Source organism: Cherax quadricarinatus, chromosome 16 (assembly GCF_038502225.1).
Source record: "Cherax quadricarinatus isolate ZL_2023a chromosome 16, ASM3850222v1, whole genome shotgun sequence".
Lineage (NCBI taxonomy): Eukaryota > Metazoa > Arthropoda > Malacostraca > Decapoda > Parastacidae > Cherax > Cherax quadricarinatus.
In genome coordinates, this window is record NC_091307.1 from 50673441 (window position 1) to 50690116 (window position 16676).

Genomic DNA, 16676 nt, shown 5'->3' on the forward strand with positions numbered 1-16676 from the left:
ACCAGGTACACTCAACAGACTTATCCCCCTATAATTTTTGCACTCTCTTTTATCCCCTTTGCCTTTATACAAAGGAACTATGCATGCTCTCTGCCAATCCCTAGGTACCTTACCCTCTTCCATACATTTATTAAATAATTGCACCAACCACTCCAAAACTATATCCCCACCTGCTTTTAACATTTCTATCTTTATCCCATCAATCCCGGCTGCCTTACCCCCTTTCATTTTACCTACTGCCTCACGAACTTCCCCCACACTCACAACTGGCTCTTCCTCACTCCTACAAGATGTTATTCCTCCTTGCCCTATACACGAAATCACAGCTTCCCTATCTTCATCAACATTTAACAATTCCTCAAAATATTCCTTCCATCTTCCCAATACCTCTAACTCTCCATTTAATAACTCTCCTCTCCTATTTTTAACTGACAAATCCATTTGTTCTCTAGGCTTTCTTAACTTGTTAATCTCACTCCAAAACTTTTTTTTATTTTCAACAAAATTTGTTGATAACATCTCACCCACTCTCTCATTTGCTCTCTTTTTACATTGCTTCACCACTCTCTTAACTTCTCTCTTTTTCTCCATATACTCTTCCCTCCTTGCATCACTTCTACTTTGTAAAAACTTCTCATATGCTAACTTTTTCTCCCTTACTACTCTCTTTACATCATCATTCCACCAATCGCTCCTCTTCCCTCCTGCACCCACTTTCCTGTAACCACAAACTTCTGCTGAACACTCTAACACTACATTTTTAAACCTACCCCATACCTCTTCGACCCCATTGCCTATGCTCTCATTAGCCCATCTATCCTCCAATAGCTGTTTATATCTTACCCTAACTGCCTCCTCTTTTAGTTTATAAACCTTCACCTCTCTCTTCCCTGATGCTTCTATTCTCCTTGTATCCCATCTACCTTTTACTCTCAGTGTAGCTACAACTAGAAAGTGATCTGATATATCTGTGGCCCCTCTATAAACATGTACATCCTGAAGTCTACTCAACAGTCTTTTATCTACCAATACATAATCCAACAAACTACTGTCATTTCGCCCTACATCATATCGTGTATACTTATTTATCCTCTTTTTCTTAAAATATGTATTACCTATAACTAAACCCCTTTCTATACAAAGTTCAATCAAAGGGCTCCCATTATCATTTACACCTGGCACCCCAAACTTACCTACCACACCCTCTCTAAAAGTTTCTCCTACTTTAGCATTCAAGTCCCCTACCACAATTACTCTCTCACTTGGTTCAAAGGCTCCTATACATTCACTTAACATCTCCCAAAATCTCTCTCTCTCCTCTGCATTCCTCTCTTCTCCAGGTGCATACACGCTTATTATGACCCACTTCTCGCATCCAACCTTTACTTTAATCCACATAATTCTTGAATTTACACATTCATATTCTCTTTTCTCCTTCCATAACTGATCATTTAACATTACTGCTACCCCTTCCTTTGCTCTAACTCTCTCAGATACTCCAGATTTAATCCCATTTATTTCCCCCCACTGAAACTCTCCTACCCCCTTCAGCTTTGTTTCGCTTAGGGCCAGGACATCCAACTTCTTTTCATTCATAACATCAGCAATCATCTGTTTCTTGTCATCCGCACTACATCCACGCACATTTAAGCAACCCAGTTTTATAAAGTTTTTCTTCTTCTCTTTTTTAGTAATTGTATACAGGAGAAGGGGTTACTAGCCCATTGCTCCCGGCATTTTAGTCGCCTCATACGACACGCATGGCTTACGGAGGAAAGATTCTTTTCCACTATATATATATATATATATATATATATATATATATATATATATATATATATATATATATATATATATATATATATATATATATATATGTATATATATATATATATATATAAATATATATATATATATATATATATATATATATATATATATATATATATATATATATATATATATATATATATACATATATATATATATATATATGTATGTATGTATTTCTTGTTTGTGTTATCTATAAAGGTTAACATATGAATTATTTAAAAAGTTTGATAATAACACAGCTGAGTATATTACATAATTGTACACATGCTACATAAAACACATTACAAGATAAATTACTTTTAATTGCAAAGTCTGTTCAAGACGGAAGAAAACCTTTAGTCTATATTATGTGCTGCTTCTGTGAACATAATTATATCTCTTTTAACCTATGTTTTATATTATTGGGAAACACGTGAATGTTGTGGGTTCCCACACTTGAACAACAGGATCACCGTACCGGACGTTGCTCAACTCTGCGGTGCTCAAGTTGCAGGAGGTTGGCAGACTACACACTCTCAAGCGCAAGTGGTGGAAGGAGAAACGAGGTGGAGGTACCTGCCAGGTAACGGGACTTCACGTCCACAGGTTCCCTGGCTCCCCTTACTGGTATCTCTCGTTTATTTCCTCATTTTCATCAAGTCTATCATGATTTCCAGAACGCAAGTCATACATCATTACTTTCAAATATCATGTAACCCATTTCCTCCTAGTGTTTATTGTAACATTTTTATCGACACACAGAAAATTCCCATTTCACTTGCCTAAATGAGAACCTACAATGATGTTTCTTAATTGTTATGTGAATACGTTGTTGTCTTCACTTTCCGCATCGCTGTGACATTTCCTGTAATATGCTAATGTTGCTTCCACTTTACGGATATACAGCAACACAAAGCTTACACTATATTACCGCGTTTCAATCTACAGGGAATTACCATAAGAAACCAAACCATACCCCGGCTGGGATTGAACCCGCGATCAAAGAGTCTCAAAACTCCAGCCCGTCGCTGACCGCGGGTTCAATCCCAGCCGGGGTATGGTTTGTTTGCAATCGTGTCATTACGATTTCGTGAGTCATACCATAGGAAATTCGTAACATTCCAGTTATTGTTACGCAGGTACAGATCTCACAGTGTAACACAGGTCGGTGGCTCCTAAAGAAATGTATTGGTCATTTTTTAGCGTTTAAATAAAGACAAAATTTGCATGCTGTGCGACACTGATATTTCGAAACTAACATTTCGTTATAATTAAACGATTTCAGAATTAGTCAGAATCAAGGTCAGAAATCAGTTCCGCTGGAAGGTCTGTGTATATTGTTATAAGTGTAAGCAAAACAACTCGTGGCTAGAAATATTTCATTGTGTTTATTATTAAAATATTGTAAACGTATCTAAAATATATTTCGCTGGATTAGGCTAAATTAAAATGCGCTTGTTATAACAAGGTTAGGTAAGTTTTCTAAGTTTTCATCAGAAGGGAGCCAGTTTGTGGTGCTCCAAACATTTTGTGTGTAAACCAAGAACCAACATGGCTGGCAAGTGCCAGTTTCGGCAGACATCATCGTGAGTATCCACCGGAGATTACAGAGTCGTGACAATCCTCTGCATAAGGCCTTTGCTTCTGTATCAGTGAAAGTACAGTGTGCATGTAGGAAGCATGTAGGAAGCATGTAGGAAGCATGTAGGAAGCATGTAGGAAGCAAAATACTCGGCAGACGATGCAACATTTCCCCAATGAAAAGCAGGGGTGTCACTAGCACGTTAAGAGACAACACAATAAGTGTCAGGGGCCCAAGACTGTTCGGCTGCCTCCCAGCATACATAAGGGGGATTACCAATAGACCCCTGGCTGTCTTCAAGCAGGCACTGGACAAACACCTAAAGTCAGTACCTGACCAGCCGGGCTGTGGCTCGTACGTTGGATTGAGGCCTGGTCACAGACCGGGCCACGGGGGCGTTGACCCCCGGAACTCTCTCCAGGTAAACTCCAGGTAAACTCCAGGTAAACTCCAGGTAAACTCCAGGTAAACTCCAGGTAAACTCCAGGAAGTGGTGGTCTTGAGGGAAACCTGCTAGCGGAGGTGTAGAGAATTGTTTACCCTCTGCGTTCGGCCAGGGTTGCAAAGTTGGGGGGGGGGGTTGTCGCTCAGGATTCCCTATCACTGGATATTCAACAGAACACCTCGGTTAATAGTGAGAGCATGGTGATTAGTGTGGCATATGGCGAGGGTTTTTCTAAATGGAATAATACGTGTATAACAATTACCTAAATTTAGTCAGTGATGTGCATCATTAGTGAACAGATAGGGCCACTTCCCTCGCCACCCATCCCTGGTCCCCTCCCAACATCCCGGTCTAAACCTCCTGCCATCCTGACCAAGGGTGTTGCCTTTTAGTCCCCCACCAATTACTCTCATTACAGCTCCCTACTCCCTCTTTCACATCCCTCATGCATCCATGCTGTCCTTCACCCGTCATTCCACAGCTGGCGCCCTCCCACGCCCACGATGTTAGCAATGTCACAACATGTGCCGGGTTCCCAGAAATCTTCACGACAGGCCTATGCCAGGTGTGCCACGGGGAGTGTGCACTCAGTCCCTCAAATGGCAACATTCATGCATACAATGGATGTCTAGACTCCCGGAGGGCTTTAAATGGGAATAACCAACAGCTCCTTCCAGCAGACAGCGCTGACAGCTACCGTGACTTCACCTCTACAGAGGACCTCAAATCTGCAATCAAATTAACATCCAACAGGACGCCGACACACATGCACAAAACAGCTCGCCCACAGGCTGCTAGCAAATTCGCTGACCTCTTGAAGAAAGTCAACGATTTCCATGCAAATAACGAATCCTGGCACAACCTACTGCTATTTGGCAATACCTGTCTGCCTGTCCCACCAAGGAGAAACAAGTTTCTAGCAACATCTGTTATTAGGGCAATAAATGTATTCCCTGGAGATGTCAACTTATCCGTCTCCCCTCCAGGGTGACAAACACCCGCTGGGCGAATGCCAACAATAGAACACTTGATGCTTCAAATTAGCAAAAAATAAAAGAGGGTAATACTACTGGAGCACTGAGGCATGTAACCAGTGAAGACACCATGGCCCAGAAAGGCATCGTTACTGCACAAGCGCTGAAGGACAAACATCCACCCAGGGCTCCCAGTACCAACATTGACCTCCCTGACACTGCAGCAGGTGAAGAAGATTTAACCTTACAGGATGCTGATGTGTATAAAACTGTTATTTCATTTCCACAGGGCTCAGCAGGAGGTTTCACCGGTTTAAGGCCACAACACTTTAAACAAATGCTCAATCCAGCACTTGGTGATTCTTCAGAGAAGCTGTTGTCTGAACTCACCAAATTTTCCAATGTGTGCCTGGCTGGCGGTGTCCCAGAACCATTAGATCCCTCTTCTTTGGTGCCTCACTATGTGCCCTCCGGAATAAGGATGGAGGAATCAGGCCCATTGCAGTGGGTAACACCCTTCGGTGTCTTGTCGCCATGGCAGCAGTAAGACTGGTGAGTCAAGAGGCTGCTGCAGTGTTAAAACCAACTCAGCTCAGTTTTGGTGTTCAACAAGGCTGTGAAGCAGCTGCTCATGCAGCACTGACATACATCAACAACATGTCAGATGAAAAAGCCTTGATCAGTTTGGACTTTGCCAACGCTTTCAACTTAGAAGGGATGCCGCTCTCTAAGCAGTTTCTAGACACTTCCCTTCCCTCTACCCCTCCATAAAATCGTGTTATAGTGTGACTTCTAAACGGTTGTTTGGGGACCATGAAACTGAGCCGTGTGAAGGTGTGCAACAGGGTGACCCTCTCGACTCTTTTTTCTTCTGTTTGGTCATCAAGGAAGTCACAGAAGCTTTGTCCAGTGAGCTCAAAATCTGGTTCTTATATGATGGTACCCTAGCTGGCACTACGGAATCTCTCCTAGAGGACATCATAAAAATTAAAGACATGGGAGAGAGCCTGGGCCTATCTTTAAATCCTACCAATCGACAAATCATTCAGAATATTAGTTGTGCAAGAAAGGTATAAAACACCGACAATGTGAAAGTTAAGACACATGTGCAACATCTGGATATCTTTATTGTAGACGTTTCGCCATCCAGTGGCTTTATCAATACAGATTCACAGCATCGTGGTGGTGGAGAATCTGGAGCAAAGGCAAGAAGACTGGCGGTTATATAGGCGTCAGTGGATAAGGACGTGTAGCAGACGAGGGCATAGTCACTGGTAGGCGGGATTCCCCAGTGGAAGTAGGTCCTACCCAAAGGGATGGGTTAGTTGTAGCGGCCGTGAAGAGGATAGAGGACATCTACAAGACCTTCTTCAAGGCTTTTACTAACCCATCCCTTTAGGTAGGACCTACTTCCACTGGGGAATCCCGCCTACCAGTGACTATGCCCTCGTCTGCTACACGTCCTTAACCACTGACGCCTATATAACCGCCAGTCTTCTTGCCTTTGCTCCAGATTCTCCACCACCACGATGCTGTGAACACTAACTCCAAGGCTGAGGGACTGATTACCTCATCTTTTGTATAGAGTTCTACTGTCTTCTAATTATATCCTAGAATCTGTATTGATAAAGCCACTGGATGACGAAACGTCTACAATAAAGATATCCAGATGTTGCATATGTGTCTTAACTTTCAGAATATTAGTGCTGTTTTACCAGGAGCACAAGCCACTGATCCAGCCAGCAGCACTCTTTTTGGTGCTCCTCTTGGGCCCAGTGCCATTGACCAGATCCTAGAAAAGAGATTCTCACACCTCAAGACGATGGAAGGCAGGATGAAAGACATTCATACACATAATGCCTTCTACCTACTCACCAGGTACCTGTCTATTACAAAACTTAAATACTTCCTGAGACGCTTTCCAACCTTCAGCAGTCCGAAACTCAAGGAATATGACTCCCTGCTAAAGGCCATGCTAGAGAGTGTATTAAATCTTTCCCTTGAAGATGGACGGTGGTTGCAAGCTTCACTTCCAGTCAGGCTTGGGGGGGCTGGGAATACGCAAATCCTCCCAGATTTCCCTACCATCTTTCCTATACTCTTCCATAGCATCAAAACGAGTTAATAAAACAAACTCTTCCAGACAACCTCGGTGACTCAGTAGGAATACAGGACCCTATCTACACTAGTGCCAACACCGAATGGGAGACTCTCGCAGTTCCAGCACCATAACCTAGTGCAGCACTGGCCTACAAACAGTCACGTTGCGATGGTCCCTTCCTGAAAAGGTGCTTGCCAACATGATCAGGGCTGTAACATCACACACGGGGACTGCCTGTCTCCAAGCTGTGAGCGTACGCCGCTCTGGGGACTCCCTACAAACAGTTCCCATTTCAGCAATGGGAACATGTTAGGTAAGACACATATGCAACAGTTAGACAACTTTATTCCGAAACGTTTCGCCTACACAGTAGGCTTCTTCAGTCGAATACAGAAAATAGGCAGGAACAGTAGAGATGTGAAGACGATGTAATCAGTCCATCACCCTTGTAGTCGTAGAATTTGAGGTTGTCAGACCCTCGGCCTGGAGAAGTTCAGTTCCATAGTCAGGAACTATCTGAAGATCAAGCGACAGTGCGGAGACTTAAATACTGTCGGAAGGAGAGGTGCAGAGTAGTAGTAGTAGTAGTAGTAGTAGTAGTAGTGAGAATGTAACCACTGAGAGGTCATGTCCCTCTCAGATCCAACGCTTCTCACTTGAAAAGCTTGTCCAAGGTGTTTACTGTACCAAGATGCCATGTGTTGCAGTGTCTGACAAGATGAACATCAAAATGGTATACAATACCGACAGGTTGACGTGACCTCTCAGTGGTTCCATTCTCACCACTACTACTACTCTGCACCTCTCCTTCCGACAGTATTTAAGTCTCCGCACTGTCGCTTGATCTTCAGATAGTTCCTGACTATGGAACTGAACTTCTCCAGGCCGAGGGACTGACAACCTCAAATTCTACGACTACAAGGGTGATGGACTGATTACATCGTCTTCACATCTCTACTGTTCCTGCCTATTTTCTGTATTCGACTGAAGAAGCCTACTGTGTAGGCGAAACGTTTCGGAATAAAGTTGTCTAACTGTTGCATATGTGTCTTACCTAACAACCTGTCGGTATTGTATACCATTTTGATGTTCAATGGGAACATGCCTCGACCCTAAGACCCTCCTTATTGTAGTGGCTCTCTGCCTCGCTTCCTCAATTCACATGGAAAATACGTGTATTCCCGGTGATGGGCAAGCTGACCAATATGGTCTACATAGTCTTAACTGCTCCAAAACCAAGAGTTGGCACGCAAGACACGGTGAAGTCAACGACATTTGGATGCCCAGCCGAGAGAGAACCCCAATCACTAACAGCCAACAATACTCACAACACATCAAACTGTCCCAATGGGATCATCATCTATGCTTGAAAAAATGGCAAGCTCTTAGCATGGGACTATACCTCTGTGTCGACGCTTGCTGATTCGTACATCCATCACAGTATCGGGCGACAGGGAGGAGCTGCTGATCACAGGTACAGAGACATAAGTACAGAGACATAAGCTAACAGTATCAGTTTGTCCCATTGGTATCAGAGACCTTGGGATCATGGCGAAAAATGCCAAAAGTTCCCTTAAAGAACTGGGTTCCAGACTCATCGGTGCCAATAGGGACGCGAGGGCAGCCACTTTCATGTTCCAGTGCCTCAGCGTGGCCATCCAGAATGGAAATGCATGCTGCATACTGGGCTCGCGTCCAGCTTCGGAGGAACTGGAGGAGATTCATAATCTTTGATATATTGTACCAGTGTATTCACGTTTTTTTTTGTCAACATATTTTCTATAAATAAAGTTCACATAGAATATAGAACATAGGGAGTGATAGGAGAGTAAAGTATACAAACAGCTCTGGGGAGAACCTTGAGTTTTCCCAGAGGTACGTTTATTTTCTCTGAGGATTACGGTCCCCAGTCCAGTTCTCGAGGTGGTACCTTTTTTATATATATATATATATATATATATATATATATATATATATATATATATATATAAAGTTTTTCTTCTTCTCTTTTTTAGTAAATGTCTACAGGAGAAGGGGTTACTAGCCCATTGCTCCCGGCATTTTAGTCGCCTCATACGACACGCATGGCTTACGGAGGAAAGATTCTTTTCCACTTCCCCATGGACAATAGAAGAAATAAAGAAGAACAAGAGCTATTTAGAAAAAGGGGAAAAACCTAGATGTATGTATATATATATATGCATGTGCGTGTCTGTGAAGTGTGACCAAAGTGTAAGTAGGAGTAGCAAGATATCCCTGTTATCTAGCGTGTTTATGAGACAGAAAAAGAAACCAGCAATCCTACCATCATGCAAAACAGTTACAGGTTTCTGTTTCACAGTCATCTGGCAGGACGGTAGTACTTCCCTGGGTGGTTGCTGTCTACCAACCTACTACCTGAAGATATATATATATATATATATATATATATATATATATATATATATATATATATATATATATATATATATATATATATATATATATATATATATATATATATATATATATAAGTAGTCAACTTTTCTTCTGGGGGGCTCCTTCCGGTATAGGGCCTTCCACTGGGAGGCTCCTTCCGGTTTGGGCCTTCCACTGAGCGAGGACTTCCGGTTTAGGCCTTCCACTGAGCGAGGTATCCGGTCTAGGACCAGCAGCTGGAGGGTCACCTTTTCACACCTAGGTGTTACTTCCGGTTTTGACCATGACCTCGCCCTCGAGACTACCTCACCCTTGACCCCCCAACCAATACCCCCGCCCCACGACCCCCCCCCCGCGACCCCCGCCGCGCGCGCGACCCCGCCGTCCGCGCCCCGCGCGCCCGCCCGCGCGCGCGCCCCCGCCCGCCGCCGCGCGCCCGCCCTTCGCGACCCCCGCCCGCGCCTTCTGCTGCGCCTTCTGCAACGTCGTTCGGATCGCCCCCGCGCCCCGAATTTTTTTTCCGATTTTTTTCGATTTTTTTTTTTTTTAATTTCATTTTCTTATGATCTCCATCTCCTCGGATCAAGTTTTTGAAGGTTCTCCAATCTCACTTTTTGAAAATTTCTCGATATTTCTTGTGCTCTCCATCTCCTTGGATCAAGGTTTTTGGATTCCCCCCTATGGGGTTTTCGAAATTCTCCAATTCCTCGGATCAAGTTTTTTTGGGTACCCCTCCTTTCACCCCCCATCCCCAAACAATTTCTCAATATCAAAGTCTCCACTTCCTCGGATCCCCCTCCCACTTTCACCCCCCCAACCCAAAAAATTTCTCGATAATACAAGGTTTTTGGATTCCCCCCTATGGGGTTTTCGAAATTCTCCATCTCCTCGGATCAAGTTTTTTTGGGTTTCGAAAATTCTCCATCTCCTTTCAAGGTTTTTTTTTTTTTGGATTGTCCCCCCTTCCCCCCCCAATTTCTCAATATCCCATCAAGGTTTTTGGATTCCCCCCCCTATAGGGTTTTCAAAATTCCTCAAGTTTTTTGGATCCCCCCTTGGGGTTTTCATTTTTTGGATTCTCCCCTATGGGATTTTTCGAAATTCTCCATCTCCTCGGATCAAATTTTCTCGATAATACCAAGACTCCATCTCCTCAGATCAAATTTTTTGGATCCCCCTATGGGGGGGTTTCGAAAGTCTCCACTTTCATTTCCCCCTTGGATCAAATTTTTGGGTACCCCAAAAATTTCTCGACAATACCATGACTCCATCTCCTCGGATCAAGTTTTTTTCACTCCCACCCCAAAATTTCTCGGATTCCCCCCTATGGGGTTTTCGAAATTCTCCATCTCCTTGGATCAAGTTTTTCTCGAATTCCCCCCTATCAAAGTCTCCATCTCCTTGGATCAAATTTTTGGGTACCCCTCTCACTTTCACTCCCACCCCAAAATTTCTCGATAATACCAAGACTCCATCTCCTTGGATCAAGGTTTTTGGATTCCCCCCTCTGGGGGTAAGCATTCAAATGAACTCCTCCTATGGGGCATGGTGCTCTCTCTTACTACAGGTCTAAACAAGTGTGACGTCAGTATTCCTCTCATTAATGTGTTTACTCGACGGTCAGTGACGTCACGCGATGACCCCCACACACACAGGCTGAATCATGACGACCCTTTTAGTTCATTAAAGTTAATAAGGGGATATAGTACCTACATCATAGGGAAAACATTTTCACTCTTAACCCAGGTTAATCCAAATAATTTCACATTTTTGTTTCGTTAATACCCACAACAATCCAACAATTTCTTTACAACACAAGTCTAGACATTTTTTCGTTTTAACTATTTCATCTCAGGTCACTCCCCCACGAAGTAACCTCCTCCCCACCCTCCCGAACCCTCACACTCCAACCAACACCTCACAATTTTCACTCATAACCCCCAATTTTTCTCGTTTTAACCCTTTTAGTTCATTAAAGTTAATAAGGGGATACAGTACATCAGAAAGTCACCACAACACTTATAACCACTTTTCGATAAATTCACTAGTCACAATTTTACATATTACGAAGTTAATACGCACACACACCTCACTTTGAACACCTTCAAAACACTCTCTTAAATCATTTGAATACTCACAAAAATACCTTTATACATTTCCAAACAACACTGAAATACTCCAAAACATCATTCGAACACCCCCAAAATCACCTCTGAATACTCCCAGAACACCTTCATAAGTACTCTTGCACATCATTTGAACACCTTCATAAGTACTCTCATAATCATTTGTACACCTTCAAAAAACACCTTTGAATACTCACATAAACACCCTTGAACACCTTCAAAACACCTTTGAATAACCTCAAAACACCTTTGAACACCTTCAAAACACCCTTGAACACCCTTGATCACCTTCAAAAAAACAACATTTGAACACACTCAAAACACCTTTGAACACCTTTGAACATTTCCAAACAACACTGAAACACTTCCAAAAACACCATTTGAGTACTCCCAAATACACCACTGAATACTAAAACACCACTGAATACACTCAAAACACCACCAAAATCACCATGAAACACTTCCAAAAAACACAATTTGAGTACTCCCAATTACACCACTGAATACTACTAAAACACCGCTGAATTCAATCAAAACACCCTTCAACACCTTCAAAACACCTTTGAACACCTTTGAACATTTCCAAAAACACTATTTGAGTACTCCCAATTACACCACTGATTACTACTAAAACACCGCTGAATTCAATCAAAACACCCTTCAACACCTTCAAACACCCTTGAACACCTTCAAAACACTCTTGAACACCTTCAAAAACACCTTTGAACATTTCCAAAAACACTATTTGAGTACTCCCAATTACACCACTGATTACTACTAAAACACCGCTGAATTCAATCAAAACACCCTTCAACACCTTCAAACACCCTTGAACACCTTCAAAACACTCTTGAACACCTTCAAAAACACCTTTGAACATTTCCAAAACACTTTGAGTACTCCCAATTACACCACTGATTACTACTAAAACACCGCTGAATTCAATCAAAACACCCTTCAACACCTTCAAACACCCTTGAACACCTTCAAAACACTCTTGAATACCTTCAAAAACACCTTTGAACATTTCCAATCAACACTGAAACACTTCCAAAAAAATTACAACAAAACAATTTGAGTACTCCCAATTACACCACTGAATACTACTAAAACACCGCTGAATTCAATCAAAAAACACCCCCAATTACACCACTGAATACTACTAAAACACCGCTGAATTCAATCAAAACACCCTTCTACACCTTCAAACACCCTTGAACACCCTTGATCACCTTCAAAAAAAAAACAACATTTGAACACACTCAAAACACCTTTGAACACTTCCAAAAAACACAATTTGAGTACTCCCAATTACACCACTGAATACTACTAAAACACCGCTGAATTCAATCAAAACACCCTTCAACACCTTCAAACACCCTTGAACACCTTCAAAACACTCTTGAACACCTTCAAAAACACCTTTGAACATTTCCAAAACACTATTTGAGTACTCCCAATTACACCACTGATTACTACTAAAACACCGCTGAATTCAATCAAAACACCCTTCAACACCTTCAAACACCCTTGAACACACTCAAAACACCCTTCAACACCTTCAAAAACACCTTTGAACACCTTCAAAACACATTTGAACACATTCAAAACACTCTCATAATCATTTGAACACACTCAAAACACCTTTGAATAACCTCAAAACACCTTTGAACACCTTCAAAACACCCTTGAACACCCTTGATCACCTTCAAAAAAACAACATTTGAACACACTCAAAACACCTTTGAACACCTTTGAACATTTCCAAACAACACTGAAACACTTCCAAAAACACCATTTGAGTACTCCCAAATACACCACTGAATACTAAAACACCACTGAATACACTCAAAACACCACCAAAATCACCATAAACTAAGATCAACACCCACATCCCACAACACCCACAACCCACAACACCCACAATTTTTTCTCGTTTTATCTAATTTCATCAGAAAGTCACAACACCCACACCTCCCATTTTTTTTTCTCGTTTTAACCCTTTTAGTTCATTAAAGTTAATAAGGGGACACACTACATCAGAAAAAGTCACAAAAACAACCCACTTATAACGTCTTTTCGGTATCTCTAGTTCGACAACAACACCCACATCCCACAACACCCACATCCCACATCCCACACACACACACACAGACACACACACACATACACACACATCCCTAACCTAGCCTAACCTAACCTAACTTATCCTAACCTAACCTAACCTAACCTAACCTAACCTAACCTAACCTAACCTAACTTATCCTAACCTAGCCTAACCTAACCTAACCTAACCTTACCTAACTTATCCTAACCTAACCTAACCTAGCCTAACCTAACCTAACTTAACCTAACCTAACCTAACCTAACCGAACCTACCCTAACCTAACCTTACCTAACATAACCTAACCTAGCCTAACCTAACCTAACCTAACTTAACCTAACCCAACCTAACCTAACCTAACCTAGCCTAACCTAACTTAACCTAACCTAACCTAACCTAACCTACCCTAACCTAACCTATCTTAACCTTACCTAACCTAACCTAGCCGAACCTATCCTAACCTAACCTAAAATATATTGGAACACTTCCAAAATACATTAGAGTACTCCAGAATTACTTTGAACGACTCCATTTTTTTTTGGATATTTCCAAATTAGTTTTGAAAACTTTATCGTAAAATCGAACATTATTTTCTTGTTGGTAAACACACTCAATGGTAGAAATATTTACTCGATTTCCGAATAGAAACACTTTCCTCGCTCTGAGAGACTCATTGTGGGTCACCCCTTCCCCCCCAACACCACTGGGTAATGCGGTTCACACCCAAGGTAGAACATAACACCTGCGTCAACTCAGGACAGACAGACGCCATGAAATGCGGGTAACATCCAAGGTAGAAAATCATCTCTTTCCAGACCAACTGTCTATCCTAACCTAACCTAACCTAACCTAACCTAATTCCTAACCTAACCTAACCTCACCTAACCGAACCTAACCTAACTCCATCAATCACCTCTATCCTAACCTAACCTAACCTAACCTAACCCAACCTAACTCCATCAAACACCTCTATCCTAACCTAACCTAACCTATCCTAACCTAACCTAACTCCATCAAACACCTCGAATACTACCTAACTTAACCTAACCTAACCTTACCTAACCTACCGAACCTAACCTAACCTAACCTAACCTATCCTAACCTGTCCTAACCTAACCTAACCTATCCTAACCTAACCTAACCTAACCTAACCTAACTTATCCTAAGCTAACCTAACCTAACTTATCCTAACCTAACCTATCCTAACCTAACCTAACCTAAAATAACGAACCTAACCTAACTTATCCTAATCTAATCTAACCTAACCTAACTTATCCTAACCTAACCTAACTTATCCTAACCTAACCTAACCTAACCTAACCTAAAATAACCTAACCTAACTTATCCTAACCTACTCACTTTACTTTGAACACCTTCAAAACACTCTCATACATCATTTGAGACCCCCTTTTCTCAATATCTCTCATCCACAACCTTTATCATCTCACTACAGAACAACCCCAAGATTACTTCGAACACTCTCATAAAGCATTTGAGTACTCACATAAACACTTTTGAACATTTCCAAACAACACTGAAGCACTTCCAAAATATCATTTTGATTACTCCCAAATAAGATTTGACAGCTCTAATTTATCTACACTTACACATTTCATTAAATTACATCTCATCCCCCCAAACTCCTCCCTCATTCTCCAGACTTTACAACATTAGCACAAAAAAAAACTAACTCATACACTTATGACATGAGACATTACCATATCTAACACACTGACTAACTTTGAACCAACTCTGAACACCACTGATCTTCTTCAAAAAATGCTCTGCACATCATTTGAACACCTTCAAAAAAACACCATCAAACACCTCCGAATACTCCCAAAAAACACTACTGATTACTACCAAATCACCACTGAATACTACCAATCACCGTCAAAATCACCAGAAACTAAGTTTAACATCACCATCTAACATCCTTTTTATAGAAATCCCCTCAAATCACTATAACCAAGAACTCCCTCCCCATTTGGCGCATGAAAAAAAAAAAGCATGAACACAAACCTAATACGCAAACACTTAGTACATGATCACCATCAACTGAAAACATATCTTGTACACACACATAATATAAGACAATCACCAACTACAATCACCCATGTTCACTTACCTCAAAATCACTAATATCACAGAAAACAATCATTTTTATAAACATTTCACACACACACACACACACAAAAAAAAAAAAAAAAATCATATTTGACAATATCTAAGCGCACTCACCTCACTACCACCAACACACGATGTCTCACCTCACAGGACCGACGAGCTCACCTCCAGTGACGTCACACTCCCATTGTGTTACTTGGTGGTTGGTAACATCACACCTAACCCCCCTTGTTTCAACCTGTTGTACCCTACATTATCTAAGAACACTATATCCAAGACGATTACCAGATTTTATGATCCCCAACACCAAGATCACAGAAAACACACATTTTTATAATTATTCACACAAAAATCACGATCACCAATTCCATATCATGTTTACCGTCATCTATCAACACTAATCACCAAGATCACCAAAAAATCTAAGATCATGCATCTCAAAACTACTATGATCACTGAAAACACTTATTTTTTAAACATTCGCACAAAAATAAGACATACACAAAAATACCACAACACTTCCACCAACATCTATAACATAACATGAGCACTATAACATATCACTATCACAAAAAAAAAAAAATAATACACAGACACCCACATATTATACATTTCAATTGCAAATTTAAGACATGAGACATACACACCAAATCTAAGACATTCACCTCCAACTAAGACATACACATCACCCTTAAAACTTCCTTCCTTATTCATTCCGTATATCTCCTAGAGCTGTTTTAACCCCGACGGATCCATCACGACGTAGGAGCCAGAGGAACCATCACCACTCCAACACCACCTACTACACTCTGGCTCCTACGTCGTGATGGATCCGTCGGGGTTAAAACAGCTCTAGGAGATATACGGAATGAATAAGGAAGGAAGTTTTAAGGGTGATGTGTATGTCTTAGTTGGAGGTGAATGTCTTAGATTTGGTGTGTATGTCTCATGTCTTAAATTTGCAATTGAAATGTATAATATGTGGGT

At 41.5% G+C, this 16676-nt stretch overlaps 1 pseudogene; it reads left to right on the plus strand.

Moving 5' to 3' along the window:
- LOC128688966 (glutamate receptor ionotropic, kainate 2-like) overlaps window positions 1-16676 on the plus strand; it is a 250561-nt pseudogene that overhangs the window by 215688 nt on the left and 18197 nt on the right.